Here is a 6288-nt window from a genome sequence, read left to right as displayed (position 1 = left end):
GTAGGAATGCAAGGAGGAATTAAAAAAGGAATCCATACCTTACAAGACAGATCATACTGAGCTTGCTTTGATGATAGCTCTTCATGAGATCCCTGCTTGTATGGAGACTGGGGCAGACTGTTAAGGCCAAAGTAGTCTTGTTCCTGCTTTCAGACTGTATCGCTACACATCTTGCAATATTGACTGCATGGGGCTTGCTTTCTGCTGATATTGTGGCTCTTAAAGCTGTCTTGAGCCTTAAGAAAAGAGCCTTTATCTCCCAGTTCTGCTGGCAAAGTGGAATAGGAGAGAGTGATGTTTGCAGCTGTAAAGCTCAGAGTGCAGCTGACTCTCCTGTTAGCTCAGCATCCCTTTGCTTCCCGCAGTGAAAAATCCCTAAATAAATTAGTGTTATTCCAAGCTGAGAGCGTAGAGTACTTGTTCTTCCAAGCCATTTTCCTGTCTATTGGCAGAAGACAGTTTAAGATGGTGAAGCTGAATCCTGGGCTCTTGTAGACCTCTGTGCTCTGCTGAGGCAGGAATGGATGTGGCTAATGTCATTGCTGGAGAGACTTTTGCTTTCCTGCTAGGGACTAGCACCCTGGAAGTTGAATGCAGATGGGTGGGTGGACCCATGTCTAAGTGAGTGACAAAGGATAGGTGCTGGTATACAGTTTATCTGGGGGATGGACCTGGCAGTCACTGAACCCTTCAAGAGAGAGTCCTGTCTGGAACCATGGAATATCTATGAAAATTAGTGTAAATGCTCCTTAAAACAGAGAACAAAATGCCCTGCTGGAACCGATAGCATGACATTGTGCTTTAGTAACCAACCTGCTTTTAAACTGGAGCAACTAAATGTGATTATCCATTTGGAGTTATCCATCTAGGAAAATGAGGAGAAAAAGATGGCACTATCCAGAAGTGCTGGAGGAAGAAGCTTCTTTTAATTGCCTGCCTATTGCCTGTGCAGATTGGCCAAACACCTGCGCTCTTGCCCATGTCCAAACCAGGAACAGGAGTACTCAGCTGTAATTCTGATAAAACCACAGTGTGGTCATACTTGTGTTTACAAAGATCTCTGCCATTCAAAATGGTAGCCCGACTCGCTGTCCTGAGGTGCTTTTGACCCCTTCTGCATTCAAGCTTTCCTCTGTGAAACTTCCATTGCATCTCCCTCGAGCTTTGGCTACCTGAGCTGTCCTGCTCCAGTGCGTGGGAGCCACTCGGAGACTCCTTGGAGAGGAAACTCATGGTTTCATTTGTGTGTTGAGACCCACAGTTTCTCCGGTGGAGTGCACCCATTGTAGTGCTGAGCACGCAAGGTTTTACAGAAAAAAACTTTTCTTTCTCTCCCCAGGTGACTTGACAGCTGCCACCCCCCTTGCTGATGGATTTTTTTTTTTCTTGTCAGGATGTGTTTTTCATGCCATTAAGCTAAAATATAACACTAAATAAAAGCAATTAGTAGGATACATGTACTTTGGAGAAAAGAACTCCCATGCTGTGCATACCAGAAGCCTTGTGGAAGGGAAAACTAGCAATCTGGGTTTTGTTAAGGAAAGAGTCCTCTTTGCTCATATTTGTCCAGAAATGTTTTTAAACAGGAAGATGCAGAGTTACCTGATTGAGTACACAGTTGCTAGAATTAGGATTCTGAAAAGCTTTTTCTGTCCTCTTGTAAAACAAGTAGGTGCAAAGCAACCTGCTCTTCTATGCCTCTTTCTCATGAGGGGCTCAGTGCCAGCACCAAACTTCTGTTTATTAATGAACATTTCCTTGGCCTCTGCTGTCTGGACCAAAGCTACCATTTACAGCTCTATCACGTGAGCTTCTGCGAGGTGCAGTGATAATTTATGTATATCACTTCATCAGACTCACACTGCAGTGGCCTGATCCCAGGGCTGCTTCTAGAACTGAAGTTCTCCTTAAATCACAAAGATTGTATTTCTCCTAACAAAATGCTTTGTGTATGTTAGTGCCAGCAAGAAATTTTGTGCTGCTTTGGCTTCTATCCAAGGAAACTGGTCTGTGGTTACCAGGAAAGGAGAAATCAGACCTTGAGTGAAGATATGCTTTGGGAGTGTGCAGGTCTGTGCGAAGCTGATTTTGCTCTGATAACTCACAATGAGCATCATCTACTACTTTTAAATCAGGAAGCTATGTCTGTTAAATGACTCACGCCATACAGCTACCCAACTTTTCAACTTCCTTGAGAGGGCACCTCTGTCCCTTAAACAACAAATGTTTGGCAGGAAGCATACAAGATGGCACAGGGGCTGCCTGTCTTATTCACGGAGGGCTGTGAGAGGAGATGTACTGAACTGCTCCCAGTGTCTCGGCTGTAGTGGAAAGCTCACTACCTGGGAGGGTTTCTCACATTTCGTGCTCCTTTCCAATGCAGCTGCTCTCAAATGTGTGATCTGATTGTGTATGTGTTATTTCTCACTCTCTCTGCCACACAGAATGATGCTAAACAACACTGACTCCCTCCCTCACAACCACTAGCCCTTCACTTAGGAACTGTGCGCTTCAGCTGGAACCAGTCACTTGAATGAGATACCTCTCTTCCCAGAACTATAGTTTCATGTGTTGCTGCTTTGTTCTTTGAAAATGCTTCCTCTAATTCTCGTTTCACTCTCTCCTTGCTGCTCAGTGACTTCAGATTTAAGCTGGCCAGGGTATTGCTGGTGTCTATTCCCGGCGGGAGCTGTGGGATACTGTGCTCTTATTGCCGGCGCGCGAGCACCTTCCTCAGGTGAAATTTCTGGAATGTTAAAGGGAACTTTTAGTTCAAGTTTTCATTTAGAGTTTATTAATTTAGATAAGTAAATTCTATTTCATAGAATCATGTATGTTGGAAAAGACCCTTAAGATCATGGAGTCCAATTTAAGCCTTTTCTTTGCTGTAAAACAAAAATATGAGAGCTATGAGCATCTGTTGAAATTCTGAAGTGATACAAAGCACAGCAGAGTGATACGTGAGCATCTTGCAAAATACAAGCAACCAGCATCGCTTGTGTTGAGGTTGTTCTTCAGGCTTTTTTTGAAAAGTATTTAGTCTTGTCCAATGTGTAGTAGATTTATTTTATTTTATTTTATTTTATTTTATTTTATTTTATTTTATTTTATTTTTCCTACCTCTCTGGCTCCTCCTAATCAAATTACAAACTGAATTAGGTCAATAAAAAAAGACTTCTCTGAGACTGCAACTTTGCTGGAGTTTTGACTTCGTCCCCGGAAAAGGCTATTGTTCTCAAGCTTTGCTTATTCATTTCAACAGTTGACTCAGTTGAGTAAGGTTGTGTTTTTTGGTTTTTTGTCTCGGGTGCTTTTCTGCATTCTAAAAAACTTTCAAACTTCATGTTTGTTAGTTTGATTTAGCACATAGGGACATAATTTTATTTCTGTTTTTTTTTTTTTTTTTAATTGCATTTGTATGAATGTTCAAGGGGGCATACACTAGCAACATGAAGTAAAAATAATCCTACTAAGTAGAAAACACCCCAGCCACATTCATATTTCTGATCTGTATCAGCTGATTGTATATTTACAGCTGATTTGTATAATTACTTAAATACACATCACTTTTCTCCTTTATAGCTGGGGAACAGTAACCGTAGTGTTGAGCTGCGTTCAGGGGCAAATAAACAGGTCTTAATTTTTGCAAGTCTGACACTCACCCTCTCTTAGAAACCAGTATTAAATTAAACCAGATTAAAATCAGTGACCTCAATCAAGATTTCCTGCTTGCTGATTCTGAAATATGGTTAAAATTGCCTTGAGTCACTTCGACTGAAGTGGGTCCACCCTGAGCTGCTTCGGCAATGTCTTTTAACATCTGGCCAGATGTTTGCTGTTGTTATGCCAGTGCACAGTGTTAGAGTCTGATGCACTGGAGATGTGAAGGCTGAGCAGGAAGCAGAGAACTAAGAGCTTGCCGGCTCTTCCTGAACTCATGGTCGAAGGCTCATAGTAGATCTTTCCTGAGAGCCCGGAAAAACAACCAGGATGCACTGTGGAGCCTCAGAAGGAATGACTATCGATGATGGTGGGGTTCTCCTCCTTCCCTGAGCATGGGTGGGCATAAGTGTCACCTCATCCTAAACACTTAGAGGAGCTACTGCACCCAACTGCCTTTCTGAGTCATGTAAACACTCTAGCACAAAGGTTTCCACTTGAAGTAAGGGAGATGATGGAATTCAAAGTTAACAAATGTAAGTTAACCCTGCTTTGGACACATACCTGATCAAGCCCATGTTCCAGCCAGAAGGAAGGAATTGCTTTTGTCCTCGTAAGTGTACATGTCTGACCCAGATACCTCAAAGTCAGGTAACAAAAAGTTGTCCACTCTTTTATTTTTTTTGTTTGTTTGTTTTTCTTTTTTTTTTGCTTTCTTTTTCTTTTCTCTTTTTTATTTTCCTTTTCTCTTTGCCTTCCCTTTGCCTTCCCTTTCCCTTTCCTTTTCCTTTTCCTTTTCCTTTTCCTTTTCCTTTTCCTTTTCCTTTTCCTTTTCCCTTTCCCTTTCCTTCAAGTATCTTCTATCAGAAGCCCTGAAAGCTGTCAGAAGCTTAAAAGTGCTGGGAAACCCAGACATGCTGAGCAATCGTTGCTCTTGCAGAAGGATCTGTTGATTACCTTCTGTTCACCATTTCTTCATCTTCTATAGTAGACCAGGAAGCTGCAGATCACCACAGCTGCATTTTTATATACAGAAACAATACTAGTGCTACAGTTTCATGGACATTTGTCTTGATGGCAAAGCTGAAATTGTTTGCTTCTGCTTGTAGCTACCTTGGTTGTACTAATACAACTATATCTGCAGATGTACTTTGGTTGGAAGGTTTATTGCATCTGGATGAAAAATGACCAGCTAGCTCCCTGAACCAGTCCACAGTGCCAGGAACCATAAAATTATAGCAGCGCAATTAGGAAGGACAATTTTGGGAATGGATACGAACAGCTGGACATGAAGGTTGCTTTAGCTGACTCTGCTGCTGAAAAAAAACAGCCCTATACTGCTCCACCAAGTAAAAAGGGTACAAAGCAGTCTTGAAGAAAACTTTTGTCAATATGGAATTCCACAAAGTCTTGGGGTGTGTCACGGAATCACGGAACTGTCAGAGTTGGAAGGGACCTCTAGAGATCATCTAGCCCAACCCCCCTGCTAAAGCAGGGTTGCCCAGAGCACATCACTCAGGACTGCATCCAGGCGGGGCTTGAAGATCTCCAGAGAAGGGGACTCCACACCCTCCCTGGGCAGCCTGTTCCAGGGCTCTGGCACCCTCACCGGAAAGAAGTTTTCCCTCCTATTTGAATGGAACTTCCCATGTTCCAGCTTGTGTCTGTTGCCCCTTGTCCTATTGCTGGCAACCACTGAAAAGAGTCCGGCTCCATCCTCCTTCAACCCACCCTTTAGATACTTATAAACATAGATAAGGTCTCCCCTCAGCCTTCTCTTCTCCAGGCTGAAGAGCCCCAGCTCTCTCAGCCTTTCCTCATCAGGGAGATGCTCCAATCCCTCCGTCATCTTTGTTGCCCTACGCTGGGCTCTCTCCAGCAGTTCCCTGTCTCTCTTGAACTGGGGAGCCCAGAACTGGACTCAGTATTCCAGTTGTGGCCTCACCAGTGCAGAGTAGAGGGGGAGAATGACCTCGGCCACACTCTTCCCTACGCAGCCCAGGATCCCGTTGGCCCTCTTGGCCACACGGGCACATTGCTGGCTCATGGAAAGTTTGTTATCTACCAGGACTCCCAGATCCTTCTCCTCAGTAGTGCTTCCCAGCAGGTCCACCCCCAACCTATATTGGTGCCTGGGGTTCTTCCTCCCCAGGTGCAGGACCCTACACTTGCTCTTGTACCAAGTGCGTAGAATCGCTTTGCTAGCAACCGGGGTGTAACAGCATCCTAATGGCCAAAGTGCCGTATGGTATAATCGCTGCGTATGAAGCAATCATGCACTCTGAATTTGATCCGTGCAGACTAGAGACATCAGCCTGCCCTCTTTGTCTGACATCTTGAAAAGACGGATTTTTTCAAATGCATAGTTGCTGCCTTGCCTAAGGCTAAAACTGAAGAGCCTGTAGAGCCTTTCTGAAAGTCAGTAAGGGTTTGATTAAAAGTATGGCTGTATTCTGGATATGTAAAATTTGAGTCTAAATCCCTTGAAGCATGTTTTAGGACGTGAAGATGTCTGCAGGGTAAAGAGTCCCGCCTTGTGGTTATCAGACCCAGCAATCCATTTGACTGTGTAGGACGTGTCCGTGCACCAGCATATGTCTCAAAGCAGCAGATAAATGCGTCAGAGCT

This window comes from Numenius arquata, chromosome 9 (assembly GCF_964106895.1).
Source record: "Numenius arquata chromosome 9, bNumArq3.hap1.1, whole genome shotgun sequence".
Taxonomy (NCBI): Eukaryota; Metazoa; Chordata; class Aves; order Charadriiformes; family Scolopacidae; genus Numenius; species Numenius arquata.
The sequence above is the reverse complement of the archived record's forward strand: the minus strand, read 5'-3'. Positions refer to the sequence as shown.